The sequence below is a fragment of the Rutilus rutilus genome (assembly GCF_951802725.1).
Source record: "Rutilus rutilus genome assembly, chromosome: 24".
Lineage (NCBI taxonomy): Eukaryota > Metazoa > Chordata > Actinopteri > Cypriniformes > Leuciscidae > Rutilus > Rutilus rutilus.
The window spans coordinates 15,246,711-15,263,803 of record NC_140228.1 but is presented as its reverse complement, the minus strand read 5'-3'; the positions used below and the strand labels follow the sequence as shown (position 1 = coordinate 15,263,803).

The window sequence follows — 17,093 nt, the reverse complement described above, 5'->3', positions numbered from 1 at the left end:
GAGTGTTAAAGGTAAATGGCAACATGCCCAGTGTAGCAATGTGTTATTGTTCAACTTAAAGACAAATTATGGTTTAAAAGCCGAATTTTATGCTTCACAAAATGTACGTGGGTAAAGGGTTAGAAATGAAAAGAAATGAGAAAAAAAAAAAAAGAAATGAGAGAAAAAAATAAATTATACACATTAAATTCATACAACACATAACCTTATTAAAATACACCAATCACATTTTTATGTAACAATACATTTTATTTTATATAAATATAATTTTATATACTGTGTATATATAACTTTATATTATGTATATCATGATATTTATTATAATAAATATAATAAATATTTGTAATACAGAATATTATATAAAATGTTCATTATTTTATTGTAAATTTAATACAAAATCCCGATACTTACATTTCTTTTCACGCTACTTCAATTTCTTTAAAATTACTTCACTTTATCTTTCTTTCTTTTATTAAATTTAATTGTCAATAAAAATAGGCTATATCATGATTATGGTATTATTTGGAATTGTCAGTGTTTAGCGATTTAATGGATTGATCAAATTTTTTTAACAATAAGCCATGAAAATTCCTGAAAATTGTAATTCCTAATGTGATGCATACACTGTAAAACAAAAAAGCTTTTTTTTCAATGTACACTTGACATAAAAGTGATTAAAAATCATAATGAGATGAAAAGCGACAGTCCAGATGTGTTTCCAAATGTGTACCAAATAAGATTGCATGCTGTTGTCCTTTCTCATACAACAGTGTATGCCAAACTGGACAACTATCTGAATGACGAATGGCAAGAAATGATATGACATGCAAAGACAGCTTCCAGACACAAACTGTCCCAGAAGAGCCACAGCAGAAATGACTGATAGCGGCAGTTTGGTGTATTCAATATGAAAACACATCCGCTATATTTGCTTTCAGCAGTTCACTAAATCAGAAACCCTGGACGGAGGGAGGACTTGCTCATACTGTATGTGAGAAGGGTAGACACATCTGACATCTGATTCTAATGAGCATCTGCCATGTTCAAACAATATTTAGCTATTTGTCTCCAAATCCCAAGTCAAATCAGTCTTTTGACCAGGACTATCAAACAGAAATGCATTCACATATGGCTGTCTAAACCAAGATCTACATCTTTTATAACTCTTGTTCTCACCAGACAATCCCCATTACTCAGAGGACACGTGAAAACAGTACACTCTGTCATTTGTGCCTTCTCAACCTGTTGGTGGATAGCAGAAGTACCCAATTACAGTTGACATTATAGTGTCAAACCGGCATAATTACTGTCATCTGCATTGCATTACAGTGACAGATGGAAAACAAACAATTAATGATTTAAGAAATAAAGCATTTTAGTTTCTCTTTAGAACCCAGTGCTAAAAAATGTAGACTTGCTTCAGGGAGTAAAGATGAGCATCCAATCATCTACGTCAACTGAAAAACGGTAGTGCACGTTTCTTAAGACTCAAATAAGGCTATGATAATACTAAAGGTCTGTGGTTGTTCACTCTAAATACAGTTCAGCGAGAGAAAGGTAAGGAGAAGTTAGAAAAGACAGAGTGCAAAAGATGCTGTAGCTTAGTGGTTAACGATCTTGGCTGGTAACCAAAAGGTTGTAGGTTCAGAACCCTGCCAAGAGACATCATCACTGCGTCCTTGAGCAAAGCTATTAAACTCAGGACGTCACGGATTGACCATGTAATAAATGTACTGGATATTTGGATAAAAGTTTCAGCTAAAAGGTGGGCAAAGCAAACCAGAGGTATGCCAAGATCCGGCCTGTACAAGCCGATAACAGTTTAAAGCAGGGCTCAGTAGGTTCGGGATTTCTTCGCTGTATTCTCGCTTTTTGCTCGCAGGTTTCTCTCTAGAGCTCCCCCCACAGCTTCGGAATAGATATTTGACAACACTGTTGTAAAAACTCGTTGGCGATTCTCAGACACCAGAGGCTAGTAGATCAACGACATCAAAGCAGATGGGACATTCTTTAAAACGTCTTCTTCATTCGGGTTCGAACAGCGTGAGGGAGCGCAATAATGACGGCATTTTAGCAGATTTCTTTTGGCCGTAAAGCAATTGTTTACATCGCGAGACCTGATATCACACGATACTTCCTGACGCGGCGGCCGGCGGCCCGCCGGCTCAAAGTTGCAAGTGCGGATTTTCCGCTCACGGGCACCAGGGGGGTGCGAAACGACCACCATTCAACCCGAAATAAGTAATATAACCATTCCAATGACTCCGAAGCTGTTCAGTTAAGGTAAAAAAGTTACTTAGTTCACCTTTAAAATGAACTGATCATGTCTTAAATTTACTGAAAGTGAAAAATCAAAGAAAGACTCACTGGTCTGTCATAGATACACTTTCAGGGTAAATCATCGTGGAATAAGCCAAAGAACTAAAGATTTTCCGAAGCTATTCCGATAATTTATGAGTATGCCTTCATGAGGGTCCCTATCTATTAGTTGCCAAGCGTCACTGCTGTCACAGCGCTATAATTCGCTTTGTAGAAGCTTATACTAGAAATTTATGTGACATTATTATTTTGGAAGCTTATGGTCATAATTTTGCCACGGAAAGCGCAAAGGACTGTTTGACTCGCGAACACCACAAAGGAGCATCCAGGATCGCCTCAGATAAAAGGAAAAACAGCAAAACCGAGATGGATCGTATATCAGGATCGTGGCAAAGACACATTACTGAGAGACCTGCAAATCGTTCTTCGATCCTAAAACAAATTTCACTGTATTCCAAAGAGGAAGACGAAAGAGAAGGATGTCACAAAATAGATTTACTTGTCCATGTGACATTTTCCTCTGCACAAACATCTCTGCCCTGAGCAAATAGCACAACTGTCTCAGACGATCGCCGGCAGAATGACCAAAATCATGACATATCTTATCTAGCATTCATTCACAGCATGTCAGCTAATTTTTCAAATCAGACAAAGAGGAACTACTACATTTTTATGATTCATTTAAGTCTGTACTATTCTCATTATCTTGGTTCATTTGGCGTAGTATTGAGTGTTCAAGATATGCTATTTTAAATTATTTTCCCTATCCGTTGTTCTTTATCCATAAGTCTACATAACTGTACTTTCTGAACAGACTTTCAGTGGGAAACACTGCTGGTTGTTATTGGCGGGTTATGAGTCCGATTCACCTTGCCCGAGGAAGGCACATCACTTTAATAGCCAGCATGTTCATTATTTCATGATTCTCTCATTTACAGAGCTCTTCCGTCCTGCCAAGACTGCCTTTTCCCCAAAGCATTTAAAGCCTGTTTTATGTAAAATTAGTTTTCTCACAGTATGTGTGCCACGATGACAGTGAAAGGCACCTGTGCAATGTTCTGGTGATTAGATTAAATCCAGAAAACTCTATATGTATCTCCCTAATCAGTTTACTAGCTGGAAAGACTGAAATATTATACATAAGCATCTGAAGACCGGCTCACATCATCACATCAGCTGTCTTTTTGTTTCATTGTTTGCACATTAGATATATACATCAGGCCATAACACATTTTTTTCTACACAGTTTTGGGACATTGGATGTTTTTGCAAAGTTTAGCTGGGCTTGGATGTTTGTTTAACGCTTGCATCTTTCACATGATGAACACAGTGTGAGTGTGTGAGTGTGTGTGTGTGTGTGAGTGAGTGTGTGTGTGTGTGTGTGTGTGTGTGTGTGTGTGTGTGTGTGTGTGTGTGTGTGTGTGTGTGTGGTTCAGGTATTTTTTGAATTTTGGTCCCCATGAGGATAACAGCTTATAAATCATAGTAATGTTGTTGTTTTTTTTTGGAAGTTTTCTGTGATGTGTAGGTTTAGGGTTAGGGGATAACCCTAATAAAAATATAATGATATATATTGAAAATGATCTATAATATATATGATAAAAAATCCTCATGTATATGGAAGGTCCCCATAAAACATGAAAAACTCAAGATATGTGTGTGTGTATGTGTGTTATAAAAATAATGTTTTCTATTTTTATTATATTTTAAAATGTACTTCATGCCTGTGATGGTATATTTACACCTGCATATACACATGCAAGGATACTAATCGTTTATATTTAGCAGAAAATTCGATTATTTAAATTAGACTGATGTTAGCTGCAGGCCAGACTGGGCCGCTGTGTGGGGAGAACATACCAGAAGTCACTTCTTGCCAAATAATTCAAATGTACTTCTTATATAACAATGTCTCTCGAGGTGTGTGAACTCTTGCAGTGCTTTGACTCAGTAGCTGTGCTTCAGGTGATTTTGCCCTGTGATGTTCTTTAGTTGTTTGGCCTTTTTTGTTGGGGCCAATGAATCCTCTGAGAAATCCCATTGGCACAAAGCAAGCATGGGGAAGTTACACTGCTGCAGCCATTCACTAAGTTTTAGTACCTGTATGTAGTATATATATACATACACTCACCTAAAGGATTATTAGGAACACCTGTTCAATTTCTCATTAATGCAATTATCTAATCAACCAATCACATGGCAGTTGCTTCAATGCATTTAGGGGTATGGTCCTGGTCAAGACAATCTCCTGAACTCCAAACTGAATGTCAGAATGGGAAAGAAAGGTGATTTAAGCAATTTTAAGCGTGGCATGGTTGTTGGTGCCAGACGGGCCGGTCTGAGTATTTCACAATCTGCTCAGTTACTGGGATTTTCACGCACAACCATTTCTAGGGTTTACAAAGAATGGTGTCAAAAGGGAAAAACATCCAGTATGCGGCAGTCCTGTGGGCGAAAATGCCTTGTTGATGCTAGAGGTCAGAGGAGAATGGGCCGACTGATTCAAGCTGATAGAAGAGCAACTTTGACTGAAATAACCACTCGTTACAACCGAGGTATGCAGCAAAGCATTTGTGAAGCCACAACACGCACAACCTTGAGGCGGATGGGCTACAACAGCAGAAGACCCCACCGGGTACCACTCATCTCCACTACAAATAGGAAAAAGAGGCTACAATTTGCACGAGCTCACCAAAATTGGACAGTTGAAGACTGGAAAAATGTTGCCTGGTCTGATGAGTCTCGATTTCTGTTGAGACATTCAGATGGTAGAGTCAGAATTTGGCGTAAACAGAATGAGAACATGGATCCATCATGCCTTGTTACCACTGTGCAGGCTGGTGGTGATGGTGTAATGGTGTGGGGGATGTTTTCTTGGCACACTTTAGGCCCCTTAGTGCCAATTGGGCATCGTTTAAATGCCACGGCCTACCTGAGCATTGTTTCTGACCATGTCCATCCCTTTATGACCACCATGTACCCATCCTCTGATGGCTACTTCCAGCAGGATAATGCACCATGTCAAAAAGCTTGAATCATTTCAAACTGGTTTCTTGAACATGACAATGAGTTCACTGTACTAAAATGGCCCCCACAGTCTCCAGATCTCAACCTAATAGAGCATCTTTGGGATGTGGTGGAACGGGAGCTTCGTGCCCTGGATGTGCATCCCACAAATCTCCATCAACTGCAAGATGCTATCCTATCAATATGAGCCAACATTTCTAAAGAATGCTTTCAGCACCTTGTTGAATCAATGCCACGTAGAATTAAGGCAGTTCTGAAGGCGAAAGGGGGTCAAACACAGTATTAGTATGGTGTTCCTAATAATCCTTTAGGTGAGTGTATATATATGATGTATTTATTTTTTGCTGTTGGATAAAAAAAAACACACACAAAAAAACCTTACAGTATTGTATCTGTTCACTGTATACTCAGTATGAAGACAAACAATCAAAGATGAAAAATTGATGTCTCCAGGACTGTTAGACAGATTCAATACCAGCAGCACAAAAAATAATCATATTGCATAAAAAAAAAAAAAAAACATCTAAACAGGCATATCTGCCCCTCCTTTGTCTTCTATCTTAATGTGCACCTGTGCTTGATGATCACATCTTGTCCCGCTGGCTACTAGCTGTCAGCTGGGTGTTTCCTGAAAGCTGAAGGGGGCATTTTAATCATAGTCAGGTCTCGACTGACTGCACTGTTCAGGTAAAACTGAGTGATCAGCCTCTATGCAAGATCAAATTCTGTTTTTTCCTCGTTCAATTCAGTGAACATCTGACAACTCTGATTTGCCACAGCTCCCAGGTACATTTGATCGTGTGTGTGTGTGTGTGTGTGTGTGTGTGTGTGTGTTGCCAGTCTCTCAGGTGAAGATGATGGATACACTTTTAGAGGAATGAAAGCATTTTGAAAAATGTCGCTGTCAATGTAAGTCACACGGTGCAGGAGAATCAGCTTAATGAGAATAATTACAACAATTTTATCTATGTAATGGCCCCTTTTTGGTTCAACAATAGATCTTATCATCTTATCGGTTCATAACTCATATCAAAGTTACATTCCACTCTTGAGGATTTGTAACAGAGAAATATGATAATATGAAAAGAAAGTGATGATGTGAATTGTGCGTAACTTCCTAAACCTGATTACAGGAGATTCATAGACATTTTGGAATATACATCAAATTTGGCATTCAAAATCTAATCTAATGGAAATAAAAAGAAAGATGATGCAAAAGGATGTAAAATTAATAAGAAATATTTAAGATTCAAGCAAAAGCAGGACATTCTAAGTACTAAGAAATGTGAAAAAGTCATTCAGATAATATAATTTGTAAAGAAAAAAATAGCAGATATATATGTAGAAATATAGTAAAATGAGAAAAGAAACAAAACAAATATATAACCGCTATCTCACATCTCCATCTCTATATATTATTTTGAAATAAAAAAGTTATGGAAATATAGGATATGAAATAAACATTTGGGCTAATACAAATAGACTTTTTTACATTAACATTTTACATTTTTTACAATATTATACATATTACATTTTATGGCCAATAATTAAAAAATGGCTGATATGAATCTCTATGATTCTCAATTCTGTATGAATGTATGCATTACAATATTATATTGCTCAGTATAAAAAAAATAGTCAAACCAAAGATTCAGACACCATGTCTATATGTCACCATATCATTTTTGATAATTTTTTACTAGTTATTGCAGGACACTTAAGTTCATTTTTGTAAGTGAGGATAGCAAAATAAAGCAAACTGTCACATAGTATACCCAAATTCTTCATACAGTGGACTACCAGTAAAATTGATAAAAAATTGTGACCAAAAATTATTCAGACACTTTGACCTGACCATGTTTTGCTGAAATGTTTTTTCTTTAATTGAAAACTTGTGTGAACTTTTTACACCACAGACTGAACAAAATTAAGCATTGCTTGGTAACTGGTTGACCTAAATTGGTATTATCTAATTGTGTACTTAAATTTAACAGCTGACAGCTATTCAGAGCCGGACAGTAACGGAGTACATTTACTTGAGTACAGTACTTAAGTACAATTTTGAGGGATCTGTACTTTACTCGAGTATCATTTTTGGGGAGTACTCATGACTTTACTCAAGTACATTTGAGAGGCAAATATTGTACTCTTTACTCCACTACATTTATATCCATAACCGTGAGTACCCGTTACTTCTAAAAAAAAAAAAAAAAAAAAAAAGGAAAAAAGACACATCTCGGAAACCCTCAATTTGTTGTTTCCCTCTCAAATGTGATTGGATTGTGCAGGCGCCACTGATTGGGACAGCCTATCAGCAATCACCTTCAGCTTTCCGCCAAAGTCAACTCCATGGTCAGATTTAGATAAGAGACGAAACCATGGACGAAACAATGGATGAAGACGCAGCAGGTCCATCCCGGGAATGTGCCAACCCGTGGCCCCACCTCGCCAGACAATTAAAATTTTCTGAACAAGTTAATGATAGTTTTCGCTTCAAGTGTTTGCTGTGTTTACCAATGTAAGCACTGTGGCAGTAGTAATGCAATATTTAAAAAATGTACTCTTGTACTCTTGATACTCAAGTACTTTTAAAAACAAGTACTTCAGTACTTTTACTTAAGTAGACATCTGACTGTAGTACTTTTACTTGTACTTGAGTCAAATTTAGCAAGGGGTATCTGTACTTTTACTCAAGTAATGAAGCTGTGTACTCTGTCCGCCTCTGCAGCTATTCAACCAAATTCATTTGTGAGACAGTCTAACAAAAGGATGGCCAAAACCAGTGAAATATCAACTGATATGATAACTCTGAGTTCTTGTCATATTCTATACCATTTTCTAAACTATAGCGAATAAACTGTGATAATGTGAGAAATGTTGAAGATGTCTGCATAAATTTTGTTTTTACTGTAGATATATTTTGAGATTCTCTAAATATTACATTGAACAGTGTTATCAAATTAGTGTTATTAAAGATTAACTTTAAAAAATTAACTTTGATCATTAGATGACAACAAAGATAATCTAAATGTAAAAATAGAGGGATGAGCAGGTTCAATTATATAGTCAAAATGAGGGATGTCCCGATCCGATCCACATCATCGGTATCGTGCCGATACTGGCCCAGAACGCTAGATCGGAGATTGGAGGGGAGAAAAAAATATGATCCCATACCTATTAGGGGTGGAACTGTACATGTATTCGTATTGAACCGAAACGGTACGTGCGTCACGGTTTGGTGCATGGGTTTACACGGAGAATACACGGTATAAAAATAAATAAAACTCGCCTGCACATTAATTAATGTAATGCAGAACTACTGTTAGATATGTGCATAGACATATGCGGGTTCTTTAGGGACACCTAATCTGTAGCCCCGCCTTAGCTCTGAACGCGTGTCTATTTCTCTTCAAACGCTCGCTTTATATGCACGTCCAAAGAGAATAGGATGCGCGTATAAAGCGAGCGTTTGAAGAGAAATAGAATGGATTCAAAATGTTCAAGCGGCGAACTAGACGCGATAGGCGCGAATTTGATGCTCTATTCGCGTTTGTGTGAACGCAGCATAATGAACAGGCTGCGATGTCAAGATTGCAATGCTGGAATGTGTGTGTGTGTGTGTGTGTGTGTGTAGGCACGGGCGCGATCGAACAGTGGAAACATTAAAACATAGTTACTCCGTCATTTTGTTCATACAGGACATCATTAAAACTGCAAAGTGTTTAGCCTACTTATATTTGTGTAAAACACAACATTATGCTTTTGTCAAACTGTAACCTACAACTGCCACCCAACCAAAATCACACACACACACACACTGTTTAGAAGCAAAAATTATCTCATCTTTTGGACATTCATCATATTGCATTGGTTTTCATTTCTTGTCCTAAAACAGAGCACTAATCTGTTTATTTTTAAGTTACACATTCTACATTGATTAAAAAATAAAATCAAATGTGTTTTTAATGGTAGTATTATTTTATACAGAAATAAATTATTTATAATTCAGATGAGAATAAAGTTAAAGTTAATAAAAATTTTAAGGAAACAAATATATTGATCTGAAATATAGCAAATTCATTTTAAATTCATTCAGGTACAATTACCAAACATATCTCAAGATCTTTTGAATAAAGGGTGGCAGTCTTTCATTATCAACTGTTGTTGTGGACTATATACTGGAGAATTTGTTCTCCATTTGAGTGAGATGTTTTTATGTGGCTAATTGAGCAAAGTGCTTCCATATATTTTATTATTATTTGTATTAGTTCAAGAATAAAATAAAAATATCGGATTGATATCGGTATCGCCAAATAGCCAAAGCTGCGGCATCGATATCGGTATTGGAAGTGAAAAAGTGGTATCGGGACATCCCTAGTCAAAATCGATATAATAAACGAAAAAAAATCTCTAATATTACACTAGCATCAATTAATATCATATTCAATGGCAAATTAAGAAATCACAGATTCATGCATTGTAAATAGCACCATATGCATTTGTGTAGATGTTTTTGTTGCAATCATATGTCAGAAATGCAGTCTATTGTGCCTACCTTCACAATTTATAATTTCTTTTAGAACAGGAGCAAGTGATACAGAAAAAAATATGAGATCTGTCAAGTAGATCCATTTTTGTAGCACAGATAGCTCCATTTCAGTGGCTTAGATAAATTAATTTGGTGGCGCCCTTGTGTTTAATATATCATTCGAATAACCATGTGATATTTCACAAATCAGAATCTCTCAGACCTTAAATCTTCCAATGAATATTAAATTGTGTCCTATTTTGTTCATCCCAAATTCTGCATTCCCATCTAGCAAACACACAACGTCGCCGCACTGTTTGGCATGAGATCCCATGTGTGAAATTGTTCCATGGTCACTGTGAATACGATCCACGGAGAAGGAATTAAAAGCAGCAGAAGGGCGGAGGAGGAGCGACACAACGCTACGGCCCTGTTTCTCACTAAAGGGATCCGTGCCATACACTATTAGTGGCTCTATTCAATCAAAAGATAGCGACAGGGAGGAAGCCTTATCAACAAATGACAGCTACACATGCAAGCCACAACCAGAGTCACAGTTTTCCAGCAGCCGTACTCGAGATGACAAGCATGCTAGATGATCTCATTGGTTGCCTGGATGCTGTGGGCAGGGATGATGCTTCTGCAAAGCTCTGGGTGACGAATCTCTGTCCTTCACTATCAGTGGTTAAAATAAGAAAGCGTGACCTTGTTATGCTGGGAGTGTCAGATCATCCCGGTCCTTTTAGAGGTGCTCACTGTTCAGGCCTTGATGTGCTCCGAAATTGAAAAAGTTAGGAGCGCATTAAACAACTTACGGTGTGCAATAAAAATGTAGTAAATAATGGTATAATATCTAAAAATTTTCCATTAAAATATCCAAAAACCACTAGAACAATGTATATTTTATTGACTATCTCAAATGTTCCCAACAATGTTTAAATCCAGAGAAATCCGTAATTTTAACCAGTGTCATTGCATCGCTTGGCAATGCCGCTATTTCCCCCTATTCTCAGCTCCCGGTGGAAGCTATGGAAGCACAGTGTGCTTCCTGAAAAAAATGCAGAATAATTAGTTGCAGCGAAAAAGCCGATAATCTCTGGTAGCGTCTAGCGAGCCACAGTTGTTTGTTCTGCACATTCGTGATGCACCACAATTATTCATTATCATTTGCTGCGGGTTCTGATATCATTTGCTGCGGGTTCACAGAGTCCACTAATCACTTTTCTGCACCGTACCGACTACCAACACTCACTCTCTCTGCTTCATGCTCTCTATCACACACACACACACACACACACACACACTCCGAGACTCACAATGCTGACAGTAATTTGAAGCCATGAGCTATATCCTGTAATGTGTGTGAAGCTGTAATAAAGCTTTTTATACTTCTTTTATATATTAATTGCTGGTATTTACATTGTAATTTATAGAATTTACTGCCAGTATGCAGAGGGACCTGAGTCATCCTGCTGATGAAAGATGTGATAAATGAGGTTCAGTCCATCGGTCTTGCCTGATTCTGAGTGGATTGTGTCTCTGATGTGGTACTGATAGTTAGATGCCCACTGGCTTAATGGATTAAATGCATTAGAGCAGTGCTTCTTAAATGCCTTCGATTACATCAGAACATCTCAATACCACCCAGTCACCAACAAGGTTTGCAAATTATTTTCAAGCATTGGCAATGGTCTTTGAGTTATGAGAGCATGTAAAACACACATACACAATTTTATAGTTTAAAAGTAAACAAAAGAAAATAGAGTGTATTTAATTATTTAAATGAAGTCATGCACAGAACTACTATCCAGAACATCATCAGATAAACAATAGACTCCCGCAGAGTTCATTTTATCCTCTGTGAAATTCACGATTTAACAAAACCAATAAACAGGTGGTGGAAAATTGCAATCGAACATCTGAACACAGCTGAACCACATCACCACAACATATTAAAACCCTGCATCCATTCACACACAGCTCAGGTTGAGAGTAATTAAGGCCAAACTCCATTTTCCAGCAATCCTCTTCATTCTGACCCAGGTTTGAGATGCCAGGCTATATTATGGGATGGTGTTCCAAAGGAGCAGGGCTCGCTCGGGTTAATGGGAGCCTGAGGCTTGTGAAGCTAACTTTCTAACATGTAGAGCTCTAAAAGGTTGCAGCTTTGTTCGAGTGTCAGCCACCAGCCTCTAATTACAGCAACAACCTTAAGCAAACACCGGCATGAAAGTTCACCAGCATATGTGCACATGCACACACAAGCACAGGATCATACGAGTACCTAATGTTTCATCAGGGCAGGAACACCACGCCATTGGCCAGGTTGTTGCTAATGGGTTTGCGGCGAATTAGCTTTTTCTTACTCATTCTGAAGGCTATTAGCAATGGATTAATTGGACCGGAGACCCATTTTCCTCTTCAAAATTCACATCTTCAAAATTTCATGAAAATAATTGCTGTGTACATAATAGCCCTAATTACACTTCAAGGAGAGAGAAAATGTGAAATATGACATGTAGCCGACTAATAATAAAACCAGATTCTAATTAAAATCCTTGCCATTACTTGAATATCAGGCAACAAAGAAACAATTAATTTCACTGTAAAAGTAATGCGTCTCAAATATTACACAAAGCTTCCTTTCGAATATGGACTACTGTATTCTACAACACATGCTACCACTGTAACTTCACATGACCTGAAGAATTACGGAATGACATTCTGAACAGGACAGCAAGTACATTAGCCTTGAACGACGACACATTTCTGTCCTGTTTTACATTTCTTCTTGCACTCTGAACTGCAAAAATTACACCAAAGTTTGAGTATATAAATCATTTGTATTTTGCTTCTGGTCCCATTCATTCGTCTTAGCCACCTTTCCAATGACTTAATTATAAGAACAGATATCAGTACATAATTCAGCAGTAGTTTAATTAGTTCTACACTCTTAAAAATAAAGGCTCCAAAAAGGGGGTTATCGCATGCCATTGAAGAAACATTTTGGGGTTCACATAAGAACCTTTTAGTGAACCGTTCTTAAAAAGAACCATTTTTTTTTATTAGTGTGAAGAACATTTTAATATTCTAAAGAACTTTTTCCACAATAAAGAACCTATTGTGCAATGAAAAGCTTTCATGGATGTTAAAAATTCTTCATGGAACCATAGATAAAGAACATTTATGTAGTTAGTAATGATGTGATTTGTAAAAGATGTAGGCTATAAATAAATGAATTAAGAGGATATAAAGGCTAGGGTCTGATTCATGAACAAATGACTCTTACAAGTCAGTCCTTTTAATGAATTGTTCAAAAGACTCATGAATATGAGACTCATGACAAATTTAAACAAAATACTCCTGAAGAAGACAGAGAGTGTGTTTCCTCTTTAGTGCTTCTAACTGGTGAACAAATATTAGGAATCATATGTTTACCAGTCAACCATTGAGTCAAAATTGACTCTGTGGCCCTGCAGCTTCCAGTATTGGTTATTAGCATGGTTTGTTCTTACTTTGGCTTAATTTTGTCTTCCATGGAAAAGCTAAATCCCACGAGGCATACTGGGATTAAAATTAGATACACGTATTTGAAAATAATTAATTCCCTACTGTTCTGCGGGTTGTTCAGTTAAGTATTTTTGGGCTGTGTGTTTTTGAAATGGGAAGGAATTCACCGTAATGAGGACTTCCAGAGTAAATAGGCAGTTACTCTATATGAACCATTTACCTACAAACATGGGGAAATAAAAAGGCAAGAAGTCTTTCGTTGTGTTCCAAAGATAAAGTTTAGATCTTTGAAATTTGCCAATAGAGAACAGAACAGACTCAACTTTAGTCATAACCAAGAATATACAAAACATTATGAGCCAAAACATTATGACCAGTCAAATGTAAAGCGAATGTTACTGATCATCTCTAACAAGGCCACAACAAGGTCTGGGTAAATTAGATGGCAAGAAAACAATCAGATCTTGTAATCAATGTTCTGGGCACAGGGAAGATGGGCAGGAATAAAGATCTGAGCAACTTTGACAAGGGCTAAATTATTATGGAATGGTGACTGGGTCAGAGTATCTCTGAAACAGCAAGACTTGTGGGTTGCTCCCGGTCAGCAGTGGCGAGAATACCAACAGTGGTCTGAGGAGGGACAAACCATAAACCGGTGACAGGGTGTTGGGCGCTCAAGGATCAGTGATGCATGAGAGCAGCAAAGGCTGTCTCGTCTGTTCTGAGCCAACAGGAGGTCTACTGTTGCACAAGTCACACAAAATTTAATGATGATTTATTTGACCTCACATGGACGGCCGTGTACATGTGCGCCGTTTACCTGGTGAAGTAATTGCACCAGAATGTACTGTTGGACGACGACAAGCCGCTGAAGGGAGTGTGATAGGCAATGTTCTGATGGGAAACCCTGGGTCCGGTCTTTCATGTGGACCTAAATTTTATATGTGCCACTATCTAAACACTGTTGCAGACCAGATACACCCCTTCATGACAGTGGTGTTCTCTGGTGGAAGTGGCCTCTTTCAGCAGGATAATGCCCCTGCCACACTGCACATATTGTTCAGGAATGGTTGAAGAACATGATGAAGGAAAGGTCAAGGTGTTGTCCTGGCCTCCAAATTCACCAGATCTCAATCCAACTGAGATTCTGTGGAATGTGCTGGACCAACAAGTCTGATTCACGGCGGCTCCACGTCGCAACCTACAGGACTTTAAGGATCTGCTGCTAATGTATGGTGTCAGTAACCACAGGACAGGTCAGTGCTATTTTGGCAGCATGTGGCAGGCGGTCATAATGTTTTGGCTTATTGGTGTGTGTATAATGACTACAATATATTTTTTTTCTTATTTATAGAAAAGTGACATTTATTAATTAATTTTAACTGCTATAATTCGATTTTTTTTAAAACAATAAATTACATTTTCTTTACCACAGAACCACACACAGGACTGTGGGTTATCATGGGCAATTTCAAACTGTTTACTAAGTTGAATTCATCTTGATTCAGCACGTATAAAACAGTTCTCATGTAAACTAGATTGGTGTAACTGGCTGTCAGATAAGAGTGGCAGTGAAGCATCTCTCCCGGAAATCGGAGCTCTCCAGAGGTTTCTATTGGAGTCGTCCCAACAACTCTCTGCTCTGATTGGCTGTCTTTTTCCTCTCCCACTGCAGCGGTCCAGTGATTGATGGGGCTGCAGATCAACAATGCAGCAGTCAGTCCACCAAGACTGGACAACATCCTGCTCACAGCAGACAAGAGTCTAGCACACAAAGAGTGTGTGTTAATGTACAGGGCTAATAAAATAGTGCTCATCTGCTGCACCGTAAAAAACAATTTCATACTCATAACATCTTTGATTCCAAACATTCACAATTTCTATAAATTCTACTTTATTTAGTTATTTAGTTTTCCAAGGCAGATATTATTCCAAATAACACGCTCACCATCTGTTGATCACAACGGTCTCATATGTGATGCTAAAGCACTTTTGTAACTGTGGGTAAGAGCATCTGCTAAAAGTAGTGTATTGCAATTTTCTACAGTAGAATATCTGAAAATGCAAAAAAATGCATTTGACACTGATTGATTTTAATTAGATCTGTGAGGTTTTAGAATGACACTTCAAATAAAGATGCTCGCCATTCCAAATCCTTCACAAGCCGCACAGAGCTGATAAACGCAATGTTTTTTTACTCCTATTTATTTCTTATGTATGCCTATTAGAGGTGCTTGATCAAACTCTCTAACTAAAGTGCCCGGATCACACAGCTCTGACCCAAATTGGTTTAACCTTTAGAGACTTAGAGTGAATTATTTAGATAAGTGAAATTTAAAATGCATGAATACCTTTTCACTACATAGCAAATTATCACATCAATTACCCAATTACATGTATATAATAAATTATGGTCACACTTTAGATTTGGGTCCAATTCTAACTAGTATTTAACTATTAACTATGACTTTTGCCTCAATAAACTCCTAATTACTGCTTATTAATAGCTAGTAAGGTAGTTGTTAAGTTTAGGTATTGGGGTAGGATTAAAGTTGTAGAATATGGTCAGTAATATGTGTTAATAGTAAGAATTGACCCTAAACTTAAGTGTTGCCTAAATTATTAATCCATAAAATCACCTCGACACCATCAAACAAAGTTTGGTCTTTTGTTATTTAATGCAATGACATTTAGACTTTTTAAAGCATGATTTAAGTTTCCAAATAATTTGTGGGGCCTTTGTACTGTAAAATTTACTGCAGAACAAAGAGAGATAGGAGAGAGATTTTACTTTAAAAAGCCATTTCATAGCCATCAAAGACTCAAAGGCACAAATGATTATTCAAATGACTTAATTTACACAATTCACATTACCAGATTGAAGTTCAACAGAGTTCAATTTTCCCTGCAAATTTCCAAATTTCCAGTGGCTTGGTCAAATGCAAAAGAGATAATGAGAAGGAGATTGACATGATAATGATAAATGATTTGAGAAAAGGTACTCTGAAGTTGTAAAGCCACCAAGCCAGTAATAACCATTAAACATTACAGTGGTCTTGTAGGTCAAACATTAAATGTAATTTCTCCTGACTGATTCGCCAATCGAATAAATAAACCTGAGATCTAAAAATATCCATCTGCTGCAAGTGGTCCAAGCAGTCTGTGATTGAGATCAAATGCACTTGATTAAAAATTTTACATTTGCCAGTTTAATAAAATGAGTCAAGAAAAAAAGGCCAACAATTTTATCCAATTTTTGTTAAAATGTCAAAACTTTTGGCAGTGCCATAAAATGACAAGTAAAATAGAAAACACACACACACACACACACACACACAGAGCTAATATTATTTCGGGTTCATCCTCCACACTGGAAATAGGTCAAATTAACCACATTGCATTGTGGGAAACTGTTATTGCTCTGTTATAGGCTTATTTAAGCAAATATAGTAAGGCAAAATGAATATGGAAAATTTGCATACAATGCACACATTACATACTACATCCAGCAGCAATAGTACAATTTTAGTATGTTAACATCTAACCGGCATACAGATCACAGCTCAAATAGTATTTTAATAGCGATAGCGATAGTTTTTAAGAGGAGTTTGATTTGTAGGTCCTTGTCACCTCCTTCTTTTTCCTCCTTTGAACTCAGCATGTTTGTATTGGGTCGGTCAAATCCAATACTGTGTGCTGTAATTTACCA

General features: G+C 37.3%; 1 protein-coding gene across 1 annotated transcript in view; it reads right to left on the bottom strand.

The window, feature by feature from the left end:
* Positions 1-17,093, bottom strand: part of cntnap2a (contactin associated protein 2a) — a 406,059-nt gene that overhangs the window by 266,525 nt on the left and 122,441 nt on the right. The window lies entirely within an intron of this gene.